Below are 27,226 nucleotides of genomic sequence, written 5' to 3'. Positions count from 1 at the left end.
TTTTCAATTTTGGGAAGCTAAGGCATGGGTTCTAAACCCTTGACAATACCAAGGTTCATCACTCTATGTTTTAGCCTGTGAAAAGTGGGAACTGTTCAACAGTGAACAAAAGTGGGAATGATGTTTCTTATATGTCTCCAGCTCATGATTCACTTCTCAGGGCCACACTGGATGTTAACAAGTTCCTACTTACTTTTCTAAGCTTTATACTCTTATTACTCAGGATGCATTCATCAAAATACAAGATGTAAGCCAAGATTTTTAAAAAGTCAAACTACATGCAGACAGGGTTAACCATAACCTGAGGGGTTGTGACCTGAGGGTATTCAACGCTGCCATGAAAGGTTGTTCCAACCTATGATAGCCACTTGTGCCTCTGCCTTCAACTCTATTTCAGGAAACAGCAAATGTGCACAAAATGTACAGGATTCACCCCAGATTTCAAATGATCACATAAAATACACAAGAGTTCCTGATTCCACTGACCTTGCAAAGAGTCAACAAAGAAGGGTGACAGGTACCCCTTTGGGGACATATCTTCCCATTCCTCTAAAAACTGCTTCCCTTAAAACAGAGGTGGGAAATGTGGCCCTCCAGGCTTCTTGGTCTGGCCCTTGCAACTGTCCCCAGGCTGCATCCCATGTCCCCAGACATACCACTCACTGTCCCTGCTCTGCCACCTTGCAAGCTTCTGCCTTGCTGAGCCAATGCTTGGGTGTGGAAAACCTGTGACTTTTGCAGGGCTGGAATGCAGCCTATTTCACAAAGGTGAGAATGGCTCTGCTCATTCCTGCCTCTGGCTCCACCCAGTCATTGACATGCAGCCCCTAGTAGGATCCCCACAGAGGAATGTGGCTGGTGAGGGTGAGGCCTGGGAAGAGTCCCAAAAACCAGGCAGAGAGGCCTGCAGGGCTGCATGTGGACCCCAAGCCGTAGGTTCCCCATCCCTGCCTTCCAGTTCAAAGCCTGAAACACCAATAATTTATTCTGGATGTGCCAAACTAGCACAACCACCCAAGAGCTGGATGGGGAAGGACAGAGCCTCTGGAGGGCAGGTTCTAAACACACCATGGTGGCTGGGGCAATTTTTTAAAAAGACAATTGCTGCTGGCACGGCATCAACTTTTTCACATCCTTTTTGCGGCTGGGTGGGCGGGCAGGGAGGAAATTGCTGGAACTCTTGGTGTGGAGGAGCCCAAACTGTTCAGCCGGGAGGCAGGGCCCTGCGCGCACATACGCAGCCCATCCCCCAGTGCAAGGAATCCAGAGCTGCTCTGACCCAGATTTTCAAAAGCCTCGCAGGCCGCAGCTGATCAGATGATACTCCCAAGCCTGCTCCGCACTTGGCCTCTTGTCTGCTCATCCTCTGCTCATCTAAAGTCTAAGCTTTCTGCACTCTCTTCCTCCCCGTGCACAAAAACGGCAGGAATCCCCTTCCTCCGTGGGGTTGTGGGAAGGGGTTCTCCCCCCCCCCCCATTCTACCCTCTCGTTTCTCGCTGTGTTATTTTTGGCCTGACACGGGAGGAGTTGACGCGATAAAAGAACGCAAAGAGCAACACAAAAACACACAGGCAGAATGCGCCAAATGAGGATAAAAAAAACCCACCTCCAAAATCTGGCCCTATTGCTATATGAAAGGGGGGAAGTGGGGGAGATTCCTCTCTCAGTGAAAGAGACAACAACCACCCATTCCCTCTTTCCAGCAACATCAATTAGCTCTTGTTAATTAATGTAGCATCACTCACATTTCCCCTCAGCAACCACAACTGACACTGCATTAATTGTCCGTCAGCACCCAGCGAAAAAAGGGCGAGGGATCAACCCTCTCACCTCTATTCAGCCAGCTTGCACAGAAGTCCATGAAAGATAATGATCCACACACAAAATATGTTGACTAACCCTGCCTTCTAGTACACACCAACAGCTTGAAAGCGACAGGGAACACCCCATGGTTAAAAGGGTGTTTAGTGGGGTACCTAATTTGCATTATGGAATGGCAAGTAAGGCAATTGCAGTCTGGAAGGTCTCAAAAGTTCCCCAGGACTCTTGGAAACACATGGCAGCAGCGTGGTTAGGGCTATTCCCCCAGCAAGGAAGGAGGCAGTGGGTGGGGGACAGCCTGCAGAAATGAGACAACGCTTGCTCACTTAGGGAATCCCCAGGCCTGGGGTATTCTTTTCGAGAGTCAGGGCTTTCGAGAGAGATCTTTGTCACTTGGGCTACAGATCCAGCGTGGCATAGTGTCAGAGCAGGACCAGTCAGGTAAAGGTAAAGGGACCCCTGACCATTAGGTCCAGTCGTGGCAGACTCTGGGGTTGCAGCGCTCATCTTGCTTTATTGGCCGAGGGAGCCGGCGTACAGCTTCCGGTCATGTGGCCAGCATGAATAAGCCACTTCTGGCGAACCAGAGCAATGCACGGAAACGCTGTTTACCTTCCCGACGGAGTGGTACCTATTTATCTACTTGCACTTTGACATTCTTTCGAACTGCCAGGTTGGCAGGAGCAGGGACCGAGCAACGAGAGCTCACCCCGTCGCGGGGATTTGAACTGGAGACCTTCTGATTGGCAAGTCCTAGGCTCTGTGGTTTAACCCACAGCGCCACCTGCGTCCCAGGACCAGTCAGACTAGGGTTCAAATCCTCAATCGGCCATGAAACTCACGGGGTAAACCTGGGTTAGTTTCTGCCTCTCAGCCGCAACCTACAGCACAGGGTTTTTGTGGGGGTTAAATGAGGAGGTTGTACACCCCCTTGGAGAACAAGGTGGGAAATAAATGCAACAAATACATTAAAATGAATAAATAAATATATGGTCCCAAGGCCAGGGACTGGGCGCCTTTCAAAACACATGCATTTTAAATAAAATGTGCATGTAAGAAGCTGCTGTTGCCCCAGGATGCTGAACACTTGGTATCACTTTCTGTATTAGTATCATGTGCTGAAACAATGGCACGTTTCTGACAAAATGGACACCTCTGGCCTGATAGAGACACACATCTAACATTTTGAGGAAAAATAAAAAAAGTTGGTCTTTAAGGTGCTACTGGAAGGAATTTTTTTATTTTGACTATGGCAGACCAACACGGCTACCTACCTGTAATTTTGAGGAAAGTTTACATTTACATGTTTCCCACCAGCCTGCTCGACATCCCAAGATTATTTCAATAGGAAGAGTAAAAAAGTCAACGAGAACAAGTGAGGTGTGGTGAACAGAGTCAGACATGGCACAGAGATACTGATGCTCACCTATGAATCTTACTTGAAGATGCTGAACCAAGTCACCATCACTCAACCTAAACAGACTGTAGAATCTCCCCCTCCATAGCCTTTGCCCAAGGTCCAGCTGGATCCCCATTTCTGAGTTTCAGACAAGCTGTGAAGATTTTATTTCATCTGACTTGTGGCTTGAGTTAACTCTATGAACTTATTTTTTAACTTCAAATCATACTAGCTGATTAAGTCTTATTTTGATCCTGTACCGCTTTTGGTTTTACATTTATTTTAATTGTATGATAAGTGCATATTATTGGAATTATTTTTGTAAACGGTTTTGAGGTGAAGTAGGAGGAAGCTGGTTTTCAAGACCGAAAAGCAGGGTATGAATAAAGAAAAACAAAATAGCCTTCCTCACAGGATTGTTGTAAGGATCGATGGTGCGGCAAGAGAGATGGACCACACAAGCTATTCAGAACAATCTGGATAAGAGGTCGGATTAAAACGTAACACTAAATATCAGAGGAAGCCTGCAGATCTGATCGGATTTGCATGTTCTTAAAATAAGCAATGGAAGAGGAAGTGCAAACTCTCTCCTTCTCCTCACTGACATCCCAAAGTTACGCCAAAAGCCAGTTCTCATTTTCTTGGTCGAGTCTGGTTAAGGGTTTGCCCCCAACCAGAATATACAAGTCTTTTGGCAAGTGTGAAGTGAGCACCAATGCCCCTTTAACCTACTATGAAGTCCTTCCCCAATCCTTTCTGACCAGCCTTCTCGATATTTTTAAAAGGACAGGTGCCTAATTCAACACAAACATGAGCCTCACGCTTGACAAAAGTTTTGTACACTGTTTTGTTCACACCCAGCTACAAAAGTTGGAGTGAGAACTAGCCCTCAGAAAAATTAACAATGGCATTTGCACTTACTAAGCCAAGATACAGACAAGCCTTTTGCCCCAGTCCCTTTGCTCCTCCCTTCACAACATGCAGCCATGAGTGGGAGATCTCTAATTAACCATCGTTTCCCACTTCATCTGAACCAGGAAACTATGGTTATCATCTCTGGAACAAGCCACGATCTGAAATCATAGACTGACACCAGTTAAAGATCCTAACTTGTGCTGAAGCAGGCAGCCATAGATTTCCAGTTCAGATGAAATGGGAAATTATGGTTCCCTGGAGACTTCAAGTTGTGCCACAAATAGAGGACCAAAGGGGCTGCGGAAAACAGGCAAAAGTTTTGTAGGTATCTTGGTTTATTAAGCAGTAATATGATTGTCTGAAGGAAACCTCAGAACCCTAGGAGACATCAAACTGTGTGGAGAATGAGCCTCTGGTCACAAAAACCTTGGTTCCCCACCCCCTCCAGAGACTCCTTTGTCATGGAGAAGATTAAGCTTTGCCAAGGGACCTTTCACCTCCGAACTGTGCATTCCGCTGCTGTCCTGACAATACCCAAGCAAGAGGTCAATCAAGACAGGCTCTCTCCAGAGGGTGGAGTCATGATGCTGGAGGAGTGGAATGGAGCCATGGATTAAGAAATATTCTGAGCTGGCAGACAGAGTTGAGAAGGAAAAGACTAACTGAATCTAGAGGAAGAGGCCGCCATCAGATCTCAGACAACGCTATTGGAAAAAGAATGGGACAAGAGGAAATGGAAGAAAATTTTCTCCTAAGTTAGTATGCAAAATCATGGCCAACAGGAAATGGAAGACATGGATCTGGGTGTGAATTAATGAATATACAATAGATAAATCACTATGTATTTCTGCTCTAATATACAACCACAGTGAGGAGGCTTCTGTGGGAATAAAGATCAAGGATTTATTATTCCTCAATAACGGGGACAAATTTGTTATGTTGGACTGGAGGAAGACGATTGTTGACATTTATCAATAATAGCCTGGAAAATCTCTTTTAGACTTTTTGCCTGAAAATAAAAATAAATGAACTTGAGATGTCTGGATCTGAGGTCTACAAAAGCATTGCCTAGCTGTGGTACGAACAGAATACATGATTTGCATGCTCGGTGGCAGACCAAATGTTTTGCATGAAATCAGATTCAAACCCTGGCATCTACAGGAGGGACTAGCAATGACTCCTGTTTGAATCCCTGGAGAGGAGCTGCTAGTCAGTGTAGGCAATACTGACTTAGGCTGACCAACAATCTGACTCAGTAAAAGGCAGCCTCCAAAGTTCCTATGACAAATGATGTTTTCTGCCCAATCCCCCACCCACATCAGTGAGCAGGCTCTCTTTTCTGCAGTTCCCCTGTTTCCTTTGATGTTCCTAGATGGAAAACCCTGAAGAATGCTGCAGAAAGAGAGAAAGAACCTGTCTGCACAACTCTTTTGCATGCCCAAATTTGCTCCAAAGTTAAAGAAGGAGGAAGCACACTAGGAAAATGTCTTTGGTTCCCTGAGTATACAGTGTGACCATACTTTCATTTTCGCTCCTAACTGAAAGGATCAGACTGAAAAACAACTTACTGGTGCCTTTTCTGAAAGGGTTATCAATATGGCAAGGCCAGCATGACGTTCTCAAGGACCCAGGGGCTGATACAGGAGGAGCTACACAGATCTAGCTCTAGATAACACACATCAGGACAGGAGTAGGCTAATAAGCATGCCTGTTTTCAACTAACTTAATAGTAGTTGCAACCGCAGGTTTAGATTCTCTAGTTACCATAAAAGGATGCTTGGTTATCACAAAAGAAGGTGAAATGACATTATCGTTAGGCGACTTCCGGTTGATTGCGAAGCCATGAGCAAGTGGGATTCAGCCCTCCAGGGAGAATCCAGCTTTTCGGGGGGAATGGGGGCACTGCGTGGGCACCACAAGCCCCCAAAAACCTCAGGAGGAAGATTCTGAGGCCAGGTTCCCAGCGGCACCAAGAAGCAGTCTCTCTGCTGCCTAAAATGCTTTTTGGAGCGGGAAGATCGGCAAGAATGAGATGCCGGCGCGGGACGCCATTTTCTATTCCTGAGAAGCGCAGCCTCAAGCTTACCGGGCACAGCGATCGGGTCTAAGCCATGGCCTCTCAACTGGCAGACTTGGGCCAATCACCCACTTTCTCTTCCTGGCCTACCTTGCACGGTTGTTGGGGAGACACAACGGGTGAAGGGGAGAGAACCATGAATGCAGTGTTGAGCTATTTGGATCGGATAAATGTGTGAATGGGTTTATGGTTACTCAGCCAGAGAAAAACAACATGCCCCCCCTCTCTTTCTCAGCCTCTCATCAAAGGCAGGGTCTTACTACTAGAGGGGGAGAAGCTTAAGTTCAGGTATGAGTCATGATGTCATGAGTCAGGTAGATCTTGAGCCAATCAAAAGCATCTAGCATTTTCGATGGCTTTTTGGAACAAAGGAATGAAGTCTGACTCACTCTGAAGAAGAAAGAGAGCAGCTTGTCCAGTAGGGACTGATTAACACTTAGGAAGAAGGCGTATCTGGAGAGGACTGTCTGCTAGCACTAGTTTGTGAAAAATCCTCATAATGGACAATGGGAGAACAAAAGGTAGTCAGACCTGATGGGCAGAGAGTGTTTATTTTGAGAAGAGCAATTCAAGAAGGATAAAAGGGGACTGTACCTTGGGCAAAGGGGCTGCCAACATTTAACAGAGAACATCATCTCTGCCTGTCATTGTGTCCGGTTTAAACATTGGCTTAACCAGTATTAAACAGAGCCCAGTTACTAGAAAACATAGTTCTTCAGTATGAGCTTAGAGCAATGCCCTTTACCTTTTAACACCCACACACTTGGGCTCTGTGGTTAACCAGATACATAAGCGTCAGCACCCTACGGCAGTCTTTGCAGTCTGGTGCCTTCCAGCTGCCTTGAACTACAACTCCCATCAACCATGTTGGCTAGGACTGATGGGAGTTGTAGTCTGAAACAGCTGGAAGATACCAGGTTGGCCAAGGCTGCCTTAAGCATTCATAAAACAGCAATAAAGACTGAGCAAATCACAGCAGACCTGCTGCACGAATATCCAAACTCTGTCGAAAGCCAATCATAAAAGTCATGCCTGCTTGTGGGAAATAAGTATGTCAGCCAAAAGTACGGCTACAAGCTTTTCACACATAGGAACATTTTTAATTTTAGGTATTTGTTGCTTCCTACCAAAGAGTCTCAAGGCAACCGAGAACAGTAACACACCTATGCAGATGCAATTCACATCATTACAGTGTTTAAAACTAAGGACACCACACCAACAGTTCATCATCATTTAATAAAAATTGATAAAGAAAGGTTTCCTTTCCCTATTCAACACAAGAACAACCAGCAAAGAGCTCAGAGAAAACAGCTGCAGGAATCAAACATTATTAGCACTCAAATGCATCAGACAATAAGGAGGTCTTCACCTGTTGCCCAAAAGATGTTGGTGTCAGGCAAGCTTCCCTGGGGAGAGTATTCCAGGCTTTTTGGAGTGGCGTGGAGGGCTACCATCAAAATAGCCACCCTCCGGACTTCTCCTAGAGGGAGCAGACAGAGGAGGATCTCTGATGAGGATCCTAGGCCATTGGTTGTCAATCAGTGCGCTGAGACACCCTGGGGAGTCTTGAGGGATGTTCAGGGGAGCCCTAGGGAGCTGTCCTTTCATTAACTTGCAGCCCATTATCTTTCTGCATTCTATTTCTCTCCATGGAACATTCAGGGGAGCTGGCGGGGTGTGGTTACACCGGGGGGGGGGGGAATCCCCACTTATGCAAATCCTGTAACAGAACCCCAGTGTTAGTGGCTCCCAAAAGGGAGCCACAGAAAGAACATGGTTGGTGAAGGGAGTTGTGGACTCAAAAAGGTTGAAAACCACTGTCCTAGGGTACAGATAGGCTCCTCTGGGGGAAGGCAACTCCTGAGAAGTCTCAAACCACGTAAGGCTTTATAGGTTAAATCCAGGAAAAAATGGCCCAAAAACAACGCCACTCCAGGAAGTTGCTTGCTATACTACCAAGTCAGACCACTGGTCCATCTAACTCAGTACTGCCTACACTGACTGGCAGAGGCTCTCCGGGATCTTTCCCAGTCCTATGTGAAGATGCCAGGGGTTGAACCCAGGACCTTCTCCGTGCAAATGATGTGCTCTACGAATAAGCTACAGCCCCTTCAAAACAATGCTCACTGTTTTTGTGCTGTGGCCACACAATCCCAGGTCAACAAATGGACATTTGAAGAGGCCACTCTTAGCAATGGAGTGCTTGAGGATACAAAATGGTTCCTTGCTAGTCAGCAGATACTCCCAGCTATCACCTTGAGGAACAATACCTGGACAAATACATCAACCAATTCATACTGATGATACACCTTTTTTTTTTTTTAAAAGCCTCTGGACAGGTCACCTAGATATTGTCCCGAGAGAGTCATCACAACACTGGCCTTTTCCACCAACATCTCTCCATGGACTTTCCCATGACTGAATCCATTTCCTTAAGACACGAGCCAATGGAAGCAATGGGATCTTACAAGTGGCTAAACAGAATCTACATCAAAGGTCACTGACTTTTTCTCAGGCCTGTGGACACCTTTTCAAACCTGATGAACTGTCAGGGGAATGACACACACAAGCACACACACCCCAACCCATTCTATTGCCTACAACAGTATGCTCCTTCCAAGCTGAACCCTACATCAGGACAAGCATAGAAAGCTGAAAATTAAAAAAAACAGGAGCAGCAGGGCAAATCAAACCGTAAAACCTTCAAAGTGCATTGGCAAACAAATAAGCAGCACCATCGGCCACCAAACACAAACTTCTTGTGTAGGTGACACAGAAGCTGCTCTAAAGAAAGACAACCACCGTTTATAAACTAGCCATGCTATCAATCACCTTTAAGCAAAAGCAAACTATGGGTCAGTTCAGATGGAATGCCAAATCAAAAGTGTCGCTACTTTAAAAGGCCCTGTGCTAACAAACACATTCCCATGTTTCTCTGCATAATGCAATGAGGCAGTTGGTGTCAAAGGGCCTTCTCAGTGGTGGCCTCCAATATATATACCTGAAGGAACGTCTCTATCCCCATCGTTCTGCCTGGATACTGAGGTCCAGTGCTGAGGGCCTTCTGGTGGTTCCTTTGCTGCTAGAAGCCAAGTTACAGGGAACCAGGCAGAGGGCCTTCTCGGTAGTGACACCCGCCCTGTGGAACGCCCTCCCACCAGATGTCAAAGAGAAAAACAACTACCAGACTTTCAGAAGACTATTAATAGACTATTGTATTTTAATATTCTGTTGGAAGCCGCCCCGAGTGGCTGGGGAAACCCAGCCAGATGGGCAGGGTATAAATAATAAATTTATTATTATTATTATTATTATTATTATTATTATTATTATTATTATTATTAGGAATGCCTCCTCTGACATGGCACCACACTATGGAGCCACCTTTATGGTGTTTATAATTTCTTGTACATTTTCCCCTTACAGGGTTTACATTGGTTTTAAACTGATTTTGTCCTACTGTGTTTCTGCCAGCTTTTACATGGCAATATGTGCTGATTTTTATTGTTTGTAATAGGCTTTTATTGCCTTTCAGAGTGAGTGAGTGAGTGAGTGTGAGTGAGTTGGGGGGGGGTCTGTATGTTGTAGCTTGCATTTTTAACCATGTTATAAACCACCCCATAAATATAATAAATAATGACAACATTTGAATATAAAGCACACAGACACAAAAAGCTTATCTTAGAGGAGATTATACTGTGGGACATAGTGCGACTCCTTCCTCTCCTGGGCTACGTGCCATAGTCCCTCTTTCAATCCAAGCTGTGTGGGGTGTCCTTTTGAAAAACAAAACACTCTGCCACGTCAGTCACCCGACCCACCAATGCCGGGCATCTGTTTGCACCATCATCTGTTTGATGCCCTACAGGGCACCAGCTTGTTTTTTTGGCCTCGGTTTTTGCTTCCAGGACTTTGAGTGACAGGCTGCCTGGTTTGCACTGAGCAAACAGAGCTAGATTGCTAGGTGGAAAAGTTAGTACCAGCTATGCTTTGCCACCCAATAGCACAATACTGGACAAGGCGCAAAAGCAAAGGTGCATTGCCAAAAAAAATAAATCTGAAAATGTGTTGTTGTTTTTCTGTGCTCCCTCCCTCCTCCACCCTCCCCCTTCAGTTTTTGAAAGCCCCACTCTCAAAAACTGCACACCTCCACGTTCCTGCTTTAAAGCACCTGACCTTTAGAGACACCTGTTTTTAAAAGCCCTTACTGCATTATATAAGCGAGTGGGCGGATGACTCAGTACTTAACCTAGTTACCTAGTGAACTATTTCACCACTAACGCAATTGGCAATCTCCTCGGGGCAGTGGGAACGACGGCACCCCCCCCTGTGTTGGATGTGGAGAAAAGGGACAACCATAGCTGTGTTCCGAGAAGCAAAAATAGCCTAGAGTGCAAAGCCACTTGGCTTCCATGGGACAAGTTTAATGGTCTTAATAAACGCAAGCAGACCTTAATATTTAACCTAATATGCCCCATGGATCAATAAAATGATTATGGAATTGCATTCTTCCTCCAAGGGGTTCGGGTACATGATCCCCCCCCCCTGCAACCCACATTTTGCCCTGACAACAACCCTGTGAGGTAAGTTAGGCTGAGAGCTGGTGACTGGGGCAGGGTCCCCCGATGAATTTCATGACCGAGCGGGGATTAGAATGTGGGTCTCCCCGGTCCTAGGCCAACACAAAAACCACTACCCCACACTGGAAAGGCACTGTGTGTTTGCAAAAAAGCACTTCTTGAAAGGAGGTTATAGGACTAGGAAACCCTTGTGAGCTAGGAATCAGGCAGCGGGGGTTCACATCCGAAGCAGACACCTCATTTCCAACTTTATGCATGCTAGGAAAAGGTAAAGGTAAAGGGACCCCTGACCATTAGGTCCAGTCATGGCCGACTCTGGGGTTTCGGCACTCATCTCGCTTTATTGGCCAAGGGAGCTGGCGTACAGCTGCCGGGTCATGTGGCCAGCATGACTAAACCGCTTCTGGCGAACCAGAGCAGTGCACGGAAACGCTGTTTACCTTCCCGCTGGAGCACAACCTATTTATCTACTTGCACTCTGACGTGCTTTCCAACTGCTAGGTTGGCAGGAGCAGGGACCGAGCAACGGGAGCTCACCCCGTTGTGGGGATTCGAACCGCCGACCTTCTGATCGGCAAGCCCTAGGCTCTGTGGTTTAACCCACAGCACCACCCGCGTCCCTAGGAAAAGGTGCTGGGTGCCAAATAAAATATCCAGGGCATCATTGAGTCTGATGTTCTATGGGGCCATGGCATTCTGAAAAAGAGGAGCTTAAATATGACTGCAGCATTCTGTGAATGAGATACAGGCAACACCAGGTAGCCTTCACCCACGCAGGCCTTCTGTTGTCACGGGAGATGGATCTAACCTTGTTTCATCTCTGCTGTGATGTTCCTTGGATCCCTCGCAAGAGTCTATCTGATCGGCAAGGTCACAGACGTCACATTAAAATTTCCAATGCCGCTACCTACTGCCTAGCAGAAACAGGACTGCATACAGACAGCACTTTATTCTGTCTCCCCAACATTTCCCCTTAACTTTTTTTTGCACTTCATGTTACCTTTCCCACAAAGTAAAAGCCACTTCTGGAAACCTAGTGGGACCGAGCAAAAGTTTAGCACTTGTTTCTGTGTTAATGGTTTCCAGAAGAAGAAGAAGAAATAATATCATTTGCAAATTGTCCGTGTCAAGCTTACTCAGAAGTCTTTGGCAAAGGACCGTATCAAGAACTTTCTGAAAGTCAAAGTGCTGTACACCCTGCCTACTGCATCATTCACCAAGAAAGCGCTCAAAAAGTTAGTTAGCCAGGACTTACCTTTACAGAAGGCCGTTTTATACCAATTTGATACCAATTCTGCATCAGCTACACTGACTGCAAATATGCTTCAGGCCAAATTCAAAGTGTTGGTCATGGCTTTTAAAGAACGTAACGGCTTAAGGCCAAGTTACTTGAAGGTCTGCCGTAGGCAGTGAAAGCCTGGCTAATTTTGAACACTGTGTGCATGAGTTCTGGATTGGCTCTGCCACTGCACTTGTCCATACCCTTATCCAGGTAATCTGGAGCAATGCATGTTATTAAATAATAAAATAAGCTCTGTGCCCATAAAGCAATTTGTTTGAAAATGGGCCTGCGTGTTTTGACTAATTAATCTGCAATAGCTACCACCTCCCAGTTCTTAACACTCACAATCTCCAACATCACTTAGAATCAGGCCGCACCTACTGAGGGTATGTTGAAAAGTGTGATGAGGAAAGGAAAACAGAGAAGAAAAAGTAATCCTCTCGACATGCTGGCTTAAGGCTGTCAGACTCTCACTGGGCAGGGCTGCAGAGGGGTTGCCAACTTTTCAGCCAGCCCCTGTAACTGTGCCTCTAGCACCTGTCAGGTTTACAGAAATTAGCAGGCGATGGTGTCTAGCTCCTTGCCAGGAAAAGCCTGTCTATCAATTAAACACACAGAAGCAACACCATTTAAATAATAATAAAGATTGACAGTGGCAACAATTCATATGCTGTTCTTTTTACCCCTGGTGGAACCACAGGCAAAAAGGTTCTGAAAAAAAAAATACACCTCTCAGATCCTCCAAGTGTCCCTATTTTCCAGGGACAGTCTCGGATTTAGAGAAGCCGTCCCAGTTTCTGATTTAATCCCAGAATGTCCCACTTTTCCTTGGAATATCCCTATTTTCATCAGAGAAATGTTGGAGTGTATGGAGTTATGCAACCCCTGAGATAAGGAGGTAAGTAATGATACAACCTTAAGAAGATTTTAATGTTTGATGTTTTATTATGTTTTTTTATATGTTGGAAGCCGCCCAAAGTTGCTTGGGCAACCCAGCGAGATGGGCGGGGTATATTTTATGGTTGTTATTATTATGATTATGCAATAGGACATTCCTACTTTCATCGGAGAAATGTTGGAGGGTATGAATATTAGTATGGCGGCATATACCTGGATAGAAGTTGTGTTATTTGTTTGTTTGTTTACTGCTCTTTATCAAAAGATCTCAAAGGTCAGGCAGTGTTATAACATGAGAAACATATTCCAAAACATCAGTGATAAAAATGTAATAAAAACATAGTAAAAAACATACTGACAGACAGCCTAATGGTAAAATAATCATCATAATAACAGTCTCTCCCCCACACTTTCACAGGCCGTTGATTATTTAATAGCCATAGGCCTGGAAAAAAGAGGAATGTTTTTGCCTGGCGTCTAAATACATGTAATGATGGTGCCTGGCAAGTCTCTCTGGGGAGAGCATTCCACAATCGGGGAGCCACCACAGAAAAGGTGTAGTCCAACAGCACCCAAAGGCCAGAGGTTCCCATCCCTGGCTTAATGGAAAAGGTGGACTTGAGGAAGAAATTAAAGTAATTATGAGGTGCTGGTATCACAGAGGCATTCTGGGGGGCAGTTCCAGGCATAGAAGTCAGTAAGGAGAAAGCACAGTAATGTGAAGAAGCAAACAACCTCCTGAAATTGTCAAAGAGGCACATTCTTTGCACATTAAATGCCTTGAGCAACACCAATAATGTAGACTGTAGATATTTTAAAGTGGAATTGACATAAATTCAAAGCCAAACCTCAATTTCACCACAGGGATTTTGAACATTTAAGTCATCTGTTCGCAAATAGTAATAACAGCTTGAGACATAGTAAACTGATTTTCAGAATTATATGTTCTCAACTGGGCCTAGTGGTTGAGGGGTTCTCATATGAAACAGAAGAAAATATTTCATGGCTGCGGGGTGTGGGGGAGATGGGGAAACCTTGGCCCTCCAGATGTTGCAGTCTCATTAGTCACAGACAACATCACCAATGGTCAGGGATGATGAAAGTTCCACAACAGGCATAGGCAAACTTGGCCCTCCAGATGTTTTTGGGACTACAACTCCCATCATCCCTAGCTAACAGGACCAGTGGTCAGGGATGGTGGGAATTGTAGTCCCAAAACATCTGGAGGGCCAAGTTTGCCTATGCCTGTTCCACAACATCTGGAGGGTCTTCAAACTTATTTCATTGCTACAAAAAGATTCCTGAAGACCAAGCTGTCCTTAACAGCCACAGAAAACAGGCCGTTCAGAGTATAATGGCCTGTTTTCTGTGACTGTTAAGGGCAGCTTGGTCTTCAGGAATCTTTTTGCAATCCTGTTTCCTGCTTCTCTGCCTATTTAACTATTCAAAGCACTTCAAACAAGAAGGGGGGGGAAGCCAGAAAGGAGGTATCCTGTAAATCAGTGATGGGGGAACTTTCGCCTTCCAGATGTTGCTAGGCTTACAGCTCCCATCGTCCCTGACCACTGGGTATGCTGGCTGATGACAGCTGGAGCCCAAGTACAGCCACAGATTCCTCTTCCATGCTGTAAACACCATGCTATTGCTACATCATCAGCAAACTATGGGCAGCAGAGGAGCAATCAAATGTTTGCATACTTCCCTCCCTCTGCTATGCATTGCAAAACTAGCATTTTAGAGAGGCAGATAGCCTTCTACAGGGCTGAGAGCATTCAAATATTTGACCTCCCTGCTGTAGACTGTACTGGTACAGTCCAACTTGCAGATGCATCATGTAAAGGTTGCTGGTTGTTTAATTTGGCTCTAAAACCTGAAAAACTTTGTTCCAGGAGACTGAATATCAAGCCCTCCAACAGGCAATTCCACTAAATTTTAACCAAACTGGCTTACTGCCTTGTGTTGTTTGCATATTTATCTCCAGATTTACTACAATCAGGACTATTTTTGTTCCCTGGTTCCTAGTTCCCTATTCACATGGGTTCTGAGAAACATAATCGAGGCTGCAATCCCAAGTACACTTATTAGGAAGTAAATTTGGTGGTTATTATTTCTGAGTAAACATGCTTAGGATCATGCTTGTGAGTTAAGGGCTACAGGAAGATAAGAACTACACTGTAAACTTATTAGTATTTATTTTACTTAAAACATTTTTCTACTGCTCTTAGGTAAACCTCAGGAATTACCGTATTTTTTGCACCATAACACTCACTTTTTTCCTCCTAAAAAGTAAGGGGAAATGTCTGTGCGTGTTATGGAGGGAATGCCTACGGGTGGCATGCCTACGGATTTTCCGTGTTATGGTCGGGTGCGTGTTATTGAGCGAAAAATACGGTAGATTCCATAAAACTATTTCAAAAGAATACAGTGGTACCTTGGGTCTCAAACTGAATCCGTTCTGGGAGTCCGTTCAACTCCCAAAACCATTTGAAAACCAAGGCGCAGCTTCCGATTGGCTGCAGGAGCTTCCTGCACTCAGGTGGAAGCCATGTTGGACGTTCATCTTCCAAAAAACGTCCGCAAACTGGAATACTTACTTCCGGGTTTGTGGCGCTCAGGAGCAGACTTGTTTTGACAACTAAGCCGTTCGGGAACCAAGGTTACTGAGGAGTAGAAACTAGATATATATTCCAGATATATATTTATGTGTTGTATTCCTTCATTTTGTTTTACCAGATCAGATATCATGATAAACCATGGTTTATTGTTACAGGAATGGGCTGCGGTGAACCTCTAACGTATGTACTCATTGCCTTCCTCAGCACAGTCATGAGATAAAACTTTTACAGTAATACCTCGGGTTACAGACGCTTCAGGTTACAGACTCTGCTAACCCAGAAATAGTACCTCGGGTTAAGAACTTTCCTTCAGGATGAGAACAGAAATCGCGCTGCGGTGGCGCAGGAGGCCCCATTAGCTAAAGTGGTACCTCGGGTAAAGAACAGTTTCAGGTTAAGAATGGACCTCCAGAATGAATTAAGTTCTTAATCCGAGGTACTACTGTACTTCTGGTTTTGATTAACTGTAGTTTAGCGTTACGCCTGGACCTTAAACGGTGGTTAATCTTAAGTACAGTTTGTTGAAACAAGCCAGCTTCATAATCCATGGTTTGATTCGGGTATGCTTCACGCAAACAACTGTAGGCTCCCATAAATTGTCAACCAAAGAATGAAACGAAATCAGAAGTGAATATTTCCAGTCTCCTCTTCAGGGCTGTGTCACAGGAAGAGAAGAAACAAGGGCACAAGCCCAAGGCTGACTGCAGCTTCTTTTCATCATCATAACAAACCATGGTTTGTCATGACATTTGAACCAACTCAGGATCTGTAAAAGCCATAAGAAAACTCAACCTCCTGCCAATTTCTTGGCTAAAAGTTAACAATTTGTAGTATTATTTATAGTGACTACCCTCACTGCCTTTTGTCCTGAAAACAGTAAATCTGATCAGCTACAACCAGTGATGTTTTTCTAGAAAAAGAGGTGACGGAAGTAAGTTCCAGTGAGTTCTGGCTATAAAAAAGCTCTGGCTACAAATAAGAAATCTGTCTTATTTTGGCTCCGAGCAAAATGCCTGGAGCAAATTTCAGTCAGCTCATATCAACCAGCTCTTACGGAAGTCCTACATTCCTTACTAGGAGCTCATCCAGACTGCATTTTGTGCTGATTTTCTAGGCACAAAGTCCGTGCGTCAAAGCTCCGTATCCAAGCAGTGTTTTGTTCTGTTCTGTTTTGGTCCCAATGCTTTCCCTGGGAAAACCAGTGTTTTAACGCTGAATTGGAGCTGATGGCAACTGGTGATTTCATGGATTGCCATTTGCTCTAGTTCTCCTGTAAAATGTAGTTTTTCCCAGGGAAAGCGCTGAGTCTGGAAAAACCCAACAACAACAACCACCACCTCAGACATGGTGTTTTAAAGCACTGACCTGTGCCTGGAAAGCATGGTGCTGATGGAAACCTGGATGAGTCCTAGGAGACACTATAAACAAAAACAAACAAGACAGCTGCCATTTCATACACTCCACCTACACATGCCATTACCATTTACCCAGTTCAACCCAACTTGGAGATGCTGGGGATTGAACCTGGGACTGTCTGCATGCAAAGCAGATGCTCTACCACTGAGCCACAGACCTTCTAAAGCAGAGCTTAGTCAGGATCTACTGGTAGATCCTGGGCTGATGTGCAGAAAATGGATTTCCAGCTCCAAAGTTTTTTAACGCCAGCAAATTACACTGCAAAAATATTTGTATGAGTGCACCAAGTCTGGTATGTGATAACTGCTTATTGGACTCAGTGTAGGGGTTGCCCTACATCAGGCATGTTCAAAGTCCATTTGGGGGGCCTAATCCAGCCCGCCGGTCGATTTAATCCAGCCCCCATGGCAGTATATGTCCCGGGGTAAAACCCTAAAAAAAAGCTCAGCAACTTTGGTCGGCCCTCATGCATGTTCACTTCATCAAATCTGGCCCTCTTTGAAAAAGGTTTGGCCACCCCTGCCCTACTTCAGAATTCCTGACACCCACAAAGGTGTTGTGCTTTTTTATGAAGACCCCAAAATTATTGAGCTTTTTTTGTTCTGTTGAGCTTTTTCCATTGAGTTGCCATATATCCAGGTTTTAAAGCCTAGACCAGGGTCAGCAACCTTTTTCAGCCGAGGGCCGGTCCACCATTCCTCAGACCGTGTCGTGGGCTGGACTATATTTGGGAGGGGGGAATGAATGAATTCCTATGCCCCACAAATTACCCAGAGATGCATTTTAAATAGAAGAAGAAGATGATGATGATGATGATTTTGGATTTGATATCCCGCTTTATCACTACCCAAAGGAGTCTCAAAGTGGCTAACATTCTCCTTTCCCTTCCTCCCCCACAACAAACCCTCTGTGAGGTGAGTGGGGCTGAGAGACGTCAGAGAAGTGTGACTGGCCCAAGGTCACCCAGCAGCTGCATGTGGAGGAGCGGAGACGCGAACCCGGTTCACCAGATTACAAGTCTACCGCTCTTAACCACCACACCACACTGGCTCTCCACATTCTACTCATGTACAAAAAGCACACATTCTACTCTTGTAAAAACACGCTGATTCCTGGACCGTCCATGGGTCGGATTTAGAAGGCGATTGGGCCGTACCCGGCCCCTGGGCCTTAGGTTGCCTACCCCTGGCATTGACCCGGGACAAGTCCTTTCCAGGGGTGATTCCGTTTGTGGAAAGCTCTTCTGAGTGAGGTGCCTCGGTCGCCCTCGTTGCTGACTTTTAGAAGAAATTTAAAAGCATTCCAGTTTATCCAGGCAACTGGTGGCTGAAAGATAGTATTCCGGGGCAATGTTTCTAAACAGTTTCTAGAATGGTTTTTAAACCATTTTTGTAAATGTTTTATCATTGCTGGGTCTGCCCAACTCCTTAGGGAGGAAAACACATGGTATAAATTGAATAAATAACAAATAATGTTTACTGATAACATTAGCTGACCGTGTCTATGAGCTCTAAGTATAGCTATCAGCTATTGAAAGTTGTTTTGAGTTATCATATTGAGTTACAATCCTGGAGTGTCTGCAGGAACACAATGGGTGGGATTTGGCTGCTCAAAGAGACGGGTGCTGCTCCTGTAGTCTTACTCATCAAAACCCAAGAAACTAATTCTACGTGTGCAAGTCATTATAGGATTAACAAATCCTGTAATATTTATCACCTCATTCGCTTTTGGACTGTCTCCTCAGAACTTAAGTGTTCCTAACTGACTGGTTTTGACCTGCTTTGGTTCCTAATCATACCAAATGTGCCTGGAAATTATTATTATTATTAACTGTACTTGTTAGTAGATACACACACACACACACACACACACACTCAAAGTAACTTACAATATAATTAACAAACTTAAAATCAATGCAAAACCAAAACAAAATAAAAGCTAAGATCATTCATATGCATAGAAAGCAGCCTAGCACATCCCACCCATTAAAGAAGGCCAGAATACCCTAAACTCTCCAAATTAAAGGCCAAACGCCTGGAATAAACCGATTGTTTTTGCCTGGTGCCTAAAAGCATGAGGAGAACATTTCTTAAGTGGGCGGGGGGGGGGGGGCACCAAATAAAAGGCCTGTTCTTTCTTGCATTGCCACCTTCCATATCTCCCTCAGAGGACACTCTGAGAAGGACCTCTGAGAAAGTCCTTCAGAGAAGGAACGCAGGGTCAAGATTGGCTCATTATTGGCTTCCTGACACTCACAGCTGTGAGAGAGTGGTGCTACTTTCCTCCCCCCCCCCCCCCATTTTTAGGGAGTTTTTCTTCTAAAGGTTCTTTTTTTGTGTACTTTTATAAAACCTTAGAATTTCCCATATCTGCTGACACCTTCCCTCTCGTGTGGGCGACAGTGCCCAGCAATGCACTCACTCAAAGCCTGAGAACCTCACCATCGCACAGAAAACCCTTTTCACAAAAAGTGTTTATCCTTATAGTTGCATGCCTCGTGTGTGATAAGAAACAAGTCATGTCCATGCATGGATGAATCAGACCGTTCTAAGGCCTCATCTCCACTATGCGTATAAAGCGGTATCAAACCGCTTTATATCCCGGATGCCCCCAAATGAGACTGGGAACGGTAGGTTGTTAAGGGTGATGAGAGTTGTTAGGAAAACCCTATTCCCCTTACGGAGCTACAGTTCCCAGAGAAGTTGAAGAATAAATCTCCCTTCCCAGGGAACTCTGGGAATTGTAGCTCTGTAGGTCAGCCAGCAACTCTCAGCACCAGAATACAATGGCAAGGTCTGAGCTGGTAGAGGCAACTGTAGACTGGGCTTTGGGCTGAAATGTGTGATGCGCAGACCCAAACACAAGCAGGAGTCGGGCGTCCAGTGCAGCATTATCCCATGCTCACTTCATGACCACATGACTATCATGCATAGGTTTCCAGCAGCAAGTTCCCAGTAACCCCAGTTAAAAGGTTCTCAGGTAGAAGAGCTGGGAAAGGCTGCTTTCCAAGATCTACTTTGAGCACTGCCAGTCAGAGTAAACAACCCTGGGACCAATGGAATAACCTTAGTCTAAGGCAGCAGCTTAAAAGCCACTTCATCACTGTCTCATCAGCTGCAGCAACAGTGATGGCAACCAATGCGCCAGGGCTCTTAACCGAATACAAAGCTAGAGAGAGTTTATGCAAGGATTGTGCATGAGCAAAAAGACCCCGCAAACCCAACCCTTCTCCGTCTAGCACAGTGAAAAAGCAACCAAGGGAAAAGGAAGCAAATCACACGGTCTCTGCCTTCCCCCAAATTCTCCCTCTTGCAGGTGCCCAAACATCGCCATGGCTGCCATATCCTACAAGTAACATGGTAAAAGAAAAACAATACACCCAAGAGAGAAGGAAAGGAGACCGGCAAGATGAGCTTTGCAGAACCAACCAAACCAGCCAAACTCCTGCTGAGTATTCCTGGCTCTGTGATTATTCTGGTTCATTCATGAAATCTTAGTGCTTAATATGTATTTATAGACTCAAGCTACTGACTGCGAGGACGGGCATGCCCTCCCTCCTACAGCTCCTCAACCAGACAGAAAAGGGGGAGGCATCACCTCAGATTGGCAAGAGGTTCTGCTTCATGCCCCATTATTGTGCCCTAGGTGAACAAGACAGGGCCTTTCTGTTTGTGGCACTCAGACTGCAAAGATTCTCTGCCTTGGTTCCCTTGCAGAGAACAGCTGCTGCTTTACTTGCAAATGGTCTCAGGTTCTCCACGTAAGGCTGTGAAAGACCCTTGCCTGAAGCTCTGAAGAGCTGTAGCTAGTCAGGGTAGGTTATGGAGAGCCAATGTGGCACATTCCAGGTCTTGTCCTTAGTAGTGTGTGGTCAGTGGACTAGGGGACTAGCCTAGTCTCCTGAATGTTCCTTGATGCCTCCTTCCCAAAGCCTGGGAAGCTTCGGCCCAGCTTTGGGAAGGAGGCGCAATGCTCACATGCGTGATGTCACGTGCGCAACATCGCCCCACCAATTGCCCTTTCAAGTTGGTGCCTCTGGCCCTAACTGAAAAAAATCATTGCACACCACTGGCTCTTGTACAACTGCCACCACCCCTGACCACTGGCCAGGCAGGCTGGGACTGATGAAAGCTGCAGCTGAACAACATCTGGAAGGAACCACATTGGCTAGCTCTAGTGTGGACAATCCTGAACGGATTCCCCTGGCCTAGATCCAAATGATAATGTTTCATGACCTGGCCAGATATTGACTACATCCAACCCTCCGATCTGTCTCTCTTGGCCCTGCCCACAGTTTCATTTTGTTATTCTTTCATTCCTTTGGTTTCGTTCGTTTGTTTCCTTATTTGTTTTGAATAAAGTTTCTCTCCCCTGCACGCTTTGATTTTCGGCCTCTTAGGATGTTTCGCCAAGGGTATTTATGACATGTTTTACTATACAATCCTACGCATGTCCACTCAGAGATAAATACCACTGGATTCAATAGGGCTTACTCCCAGGTTAGTGTGTATACGATCACAGGATTAACAGATCAAATAAAAGGCCCCTTGACAGTCTGGGAGGTTCCTTGCCTGGACGCTGATGCTTGCTGGCTTTACGCTGATCCAATAAACCCCAAATTCAGGTAAACCTGGGAAATGCTCTGGCCCAGACAGATTAGCAGTGTCTAGAAAAGTCAGAAGCACACGATCGAGTTGAGCAACCAGCAACCGGGAAAAGAGGATGCTCTCTCTCCCACCCCACCTTGCCACATTCATCCGCCCAGAGCAATAAGATAATTTTTTTAAAAAAAATAATACCAGAAAACAAGAGCAGTGTCAGCAGACAGCTGGAGACCTACCCCTACTTGCCAACAGACCGTGATCGGTGCACAAAACAGGAGAACGGTGGAATCTCAAACTTGTGTTGCAATCAAAAGGCAGAACAATAAACTTCTTCTTTTTTTTTGTTTTTTTGCTTAATGGGATATAAAAATACCATCCAGCTCCAGAGAAGAACAGATTGTACTGTGTGAATATCCTAGCGGCCTGACACCGTCCTGTTCTCTACTTTGGACTCATGTAAGTGGAGCACCTCAAAAGGGGTGAAGATGTGGGGAAATCTACAGCTGACACCCACGCTTCCTAAGTTTCTGGCTTTGAAAAGCCCCGCTGGCCTTGCACCCACCACAGATGACTGAAACCGTGCATGAGACTTCCACAAGATCAGTCAGCTACATTACTTAAAAACTAAAGTCGCTAGATGAAGCAGCTTCCAAGCTCTCTGCAGTACCTGGTCTTCTCACACTCTCCCTTTGGAGTAGGGTTTTTCAGACACAAACTATAGGGTGGCATTTGAACAGGGGCCTTGGCATTTAAGATGTCCTCTAACAGCCATGCACAAGCTTTGCTTATCGGAGGAAGAGATATCCTTCTCAAGTACCAAAGTATCTCCCCTTTTAAAAAAACCAACAACAGCGTTGCAGGGCCACCTCATTCTCAGCCTGGATGTCCAGAGAATGGCATCCCTGCCCGCAGGAACACCAAGTGATTTTACCCTCACCTCCACAGCACACAGGAGCCAACAGCTGGCCAGGCAGCAGGTGCTCTTCGCAACAACCCCGCTCAGCCTCACAACACCCCCCCTCCCCAGGTGCCCACATCTCCCATAGCAGGTGCCACATCGTGCCCACATCTCCCCATGGCATCAGTTTCTGTTGCCATAGAAACTCACTTTCTCTCTCTCTCTCTCTGGCACACTTTAGCAAATAATTATAATATTATTATTTTTTTAAAATTGTTTGCAGAACAACAACAAAAAATATGGCAGCCTGGGTGAGGTGGGTGCCCCCAATATCTGGGTAGGGTCCCCACCTCACCCACCCACCCCTCTCCCCGCCTCTTCTCTTTCTGCCCACCACCAAACCCTCCCAGTTGCCAGCATGGAAAAAACAACAGGGGAATCCAGGGGCGCCCAGCAAATACGAACAAGAGGGGGAGATATTTCTCAGTGAAATAGCAATTGGGGGGGCGAGGTTTAAAAACACACAAAGCTTTCTCACACACACCACACCACCTCTCCTCTCTCCCTGGGGAACGTGCCCCCTCCGCCTCCCCCCCACAAAAAGCCACAACCAGTAACACAACAGATCCACCTTGCCTCGCCTCCCCCCCCCCAAACCCCCTTCAGCCGCCACTAACCTCCGAAGCAGGAGCCTGCGGCTGCCTGAGCTGAGCCACGTTAAAATGGCCTTTTTCTCGCCTGGCTCCTCGGCTCTCTTCCTGGCGTGGAGGGAGGAGGAGAAGGAGGGCTCGGATGAGCCGCCGCCGCCGCCGCTCTCCCTTCTCCTTCCCTTCTGGGGTGTGTGTGTAAGAGAGAGTGTGGGTCTTCAGCAGATCCTTGCTGCTCCTACAGATCTCTCTGCCCTTGCTCCATCGCGTCCGCTTGGCTGTGGCTGGCGGGGGGCTGGATGGGAGGCGATTGTGTGCAAGTAACAAAGCCCCCCCCCCGTCCCCGCTCCTCCTCCTCTTCCCTCCCCCGGTGCAGGCGGCTTCTGCTGCTGTTGGCTCGCTCGGCTCGGCTGCTGCTGCTGCTGCTGCTGCTGCTACTGCCGGAGCCACAAAGCTGCGAGCGCATCGCCGCTCTCCACCTCCATTCTGCCTGCGCTTTCCACCTCGCAGCTCCAATTGCACAATAGAGCCCCGGCAGCCTCATCAATATTCATGGCCCTCCTCCTCCTCCTCCTCTTAGGCTAGAGCAATAGAGCTCCTATCTCCGGTTCGAGAGGAGGAGGAGGATGGTGAGGAGGGAGGGAGGGAGGGAGAGAGGAGAGCTTGCTTTGCATTTTGCATCGCACTTTGCGTTTTGCAAGGAGCGCGCGCCGGGGGAAGGGTCCTCCCGCGGCGCGAGAGGAAGGCGATGCTGCCGTCGGGCAAGGCTCGCAAGCGGGAGCCGCGTCTTCCCGCGGGTGGGAAGGTGGTGGAAGGGATCAGACAAAAGAGCGCCGGCTCCCTCTCTGCCTCCACCGCCACTGCCCCCAGCCCCCTCTGTGCAAAAGCTGCAACCCTAGTCTCCTTGAACTCAGTGGCATTTTGCATTTTACTGTTTTCCTGAATTGCACGGGTGGCTGTGCGTTTTATTTTACGGTGCCACCCTGCAAAGATGGGTGGGGGAAGTAACGTGGAGGGCGGCTGTTTGTGTCTTTCTCTCTCCCCCCCCCCAAAGCCCACACACTGAGGAAAGGAGAGGCTGCAGCCTGGTAGATGATGAGACGGACGTCCATGCCTCCAGCAGAGGGGCCGCCGCGATGACGAGGCTGAGCTGGGAACTCCCGGTTCAAAGCTCGCCGCAGCTATGAATACACCACGGCTCCCGATCCCCGCCCGTACGCAACACGTACTCGAGACAGGGAAAGCCACACAGGAAACGTCCTGCCTCCGAGGCTAGTGGCGCCCTTACAGCCAGGCGTGCGCTATCTCTTCGTATTGAGAGATAATTGCTGACCTACCCTACGGGGTTGTTGTGAGAATTGCTTTTCAGAGCCAGGTGGGTTCAGGGGTGGAATTTTGGAGACCTCGGTTTGAAATCCCCATTCATCCAAGAAGCACTCTGGGTGGTGTTATAAGAATTTTAAGGTCTTAGATATATAAAATAGATGTTCATAAATGCACCAAGGAAACACATACATAGATGTAAACCACATGTCTGAAACCCACAGAAAAGTCCTGAAACCATTTACTCTCTCCCAAAATGACCTCAAATATTTCTCTGCAAGGTCGAAGGAAATGGGAAATCTCCCCATTGTCTCTTTCACAAATCCTGTCTTAAGGGCACATTTAAGATACGAATATGGGTGAGCCTGTGACCTGTGACCTGGATTTAGGAATTGAGTAGTTATCCTAGCAAAAGAGTGGCCAGGATGCCCAGGTAATCCAATCAGGTAACTTGGCAGACAGGAAGAAACAACACACCCAGATTTCCACCCCTTCTTTGATGTATTAAGAGGGTGCTCTTGGGCTACACCCCTTCTGTGATGTATGTATGATGTATGGAGTGGTGGTCTTGAGCTACAGGGTGGGCAGTTCAAAAGTATACAGTGGTACCTCTGGTTGCGAATGGCAAGCATGTGACATCATTTTGTGCGTCTGCGCATGCGTGAGCAGCGAAACCCGGAAGTACCGTATTTTTTGCTCTATAAGACTCACTTTTTCCCTCCTAAAAAGTAAGGGGAAATGTGTGTGCGTCTTATGGAGCGAATGCAGGCTGCGCAGCTATCCCAGAAGCCAGAACAGCAAGAGGGATTGCTGCTTTCACTGCGCAGCGATCCCTCTTGCTGATCTGGCTTCTGAGATTCAGATTTTTTTTTCTTGTTTTCCTCCTCCAAAAACTAGGTGCGTCTTGTGGTCTGGTGCGTCTTATAGAGCGAAAAATACGGTAACCCTTTCTGGTACTTCCGGGTCGCCGCAGGATGCAACCTGAAAATGCGCAACCTGAAGCAAACATAACGAGGTATGACTGTGTAAGGGCTTGCACATCTTTGTCCTGGGTCCTCCTCTCTCCTGTGTGTGTGTGTGTGTGGAGCACCCTGTTGCAACAGCTTTAATAAAGATCAGGCTTACTAGCTGCTTTGCTTCTCAATATTCTCTGGTTGGCCTCTGTTATTTTCTCCTACCTATGGAGAACCTACAAAGGACTCTATAAGGGCTCTTGTGGACCCCATAAGACAGGCGTAGGAAACCTAACGCCTGGGGGCCGGATGCGGCCCAATCGCCTTCTAAATCTGGCCCACGGACGGTCTGTGAATCAGCGTGTTTTTACATGAGTAGAATGTGTGCTTTTATTTAAAATGCATCTCTGGGATATTTGTGGGGCATAGGAATTCATTCATATATTTTTTCCCAAAATATAGTCCGGCCCACCACATGGTCTGAGGGACGATGGACCAGCCCACGGCGGAGAAAGGTTGCTGACTCCTGCCATAAGGAAAAGGGAGCAGTTTTTGTTTACAACAGTGGCTTTGGCTCCCATCTCTTTTCAGACCACCTTGTTGTGAAGACAAAACAGGAAGCCTCCTTTCGCTTCTTGGTGGAAAAGTGGGATATGGGGGAAATAAAATTACTGAGCATTTAATGAACCTGAAGGGCTTTTTATTGTACACTCAGAAAACACAGCTTTATCATCCCTCCAAGGTCATTGGCGATGAGCCCACAGTGGCCCCTCTCCTTAACCACAGTCCTGTGAGGTCGGCTAGATTCCAAGATAGCAACATGCCCAAGGTCACTCAGAGAGAATGAAGAACGGTTTGTGTCTGGGTGACATCCCACATTTGCTACCATGGTGAAACTCGGGTTGCTGTACAAAAGGCTCCTTTTGCCAAGCGGTCTCCATCCAGGCACTGGCTGGATCTTGGTGGGCTTAGCTTCCACACAGTTCCTGCATCAGGTATCTTCAGACCAGAGGCTCCTTGGACCAAGTTACGGCATCCCTGTGAAATGACTGCATCCTGCTAGGATCCAGAGCCTCCTTGGCTGCTGTTCTGTTCAGTTGTTTTCCAGCTCAGCTGTGTCGCCAAGTATGATTATGCATTCCATTATAGATATTATTATTATTATTATAAACACACAGAAAACGTCAAGCAGACTCATTCCTCCACCCCAGCTCCCCAAACATCTTAACAGCTTCAAAAGCATATGTTTGCTGCAGTCCCCACCATGCGCAGAGCGCATAGAGGGTCTTCCTATAAACACCGGTGACAGGTGGTCCCCCTGCACACACGGTTGTGCAGTCAGCAAATTCTTGCACAACAAAACGTAAGGGGCTTTGATTATACTGTGACAGCTTTTCCCAAACACAGGGTTCTCCAAATGATTGCTGGACTCCAGTGCCCACCCACTCAAGCCAGCTTGGCCAGTGGTCATGGCCGGGATGATGAAAGTGGTAGACACCCAGAGAGCCATCAGAAGACGGTGCTTAGCTGGATGTATTTATTACATGCCACCCCAATCCCTGCCAAGCAGTAGCAAAATTCCAGGAGTTCCAGGCACTTTACCCAGGGTGTGCTTCCTTTGAGAGTCCAGCCATGGCAGAGGCTGTAGTGCAGGGGTCAGCAAACTTTTTCAACAGGGGGCCGGTCCACTGTCCCTCAGACCTTGTGGGGGGCCGGACTCTACTTTGAAGGGAAAAAATGAACGAATTCCTATGCCCCACAAATAACCCAGAGATGCATTTTAAATAAAAGGACACAT

The 27,226-nt window shown here is 46.6% G+C and overlaps 1 protein-coding gene across 1 annotated transcript in view; it reads right to left on the bottom strand.

Annotated features, from left to right (window-relative positions):
• ZMIZ2 (zinc finger MIZ-type containing 2) overlaps positions 1-23,669 on the bottom strand; it is a 106,509-nt gene extending 82,840 nt beyond the window's left edge. Inside the window, exon 1 of the mRNA XM_083480392.1 lies at positions 23,183-23,669. The gene's annotated coding sequence lies outside the window, so the exon portion shown is untranslated. The remainder of the gene's footprint in view (positions 1-23,182) is intronic.
• Between the last annotated feature and the right edge of the window lie 3,557 nt (positions 23,670-27,226).

The sequence above is a fragment of the Podarcis liolepis genome (assembly GCF_965112155.1).
Source record: "Podarcis liolepis genome assembly, chromosome: 16".
NCBI lineage: Eukaryota > Metazoa > Chordata > Lepidosauria > Squamata > Lacertidae > Podarcis > Podarcis liolepis.
Note: the sequence above shows the minus strand (reverse complement) of the source record. Positions and strands in the feature narration are given on the sequence as shown.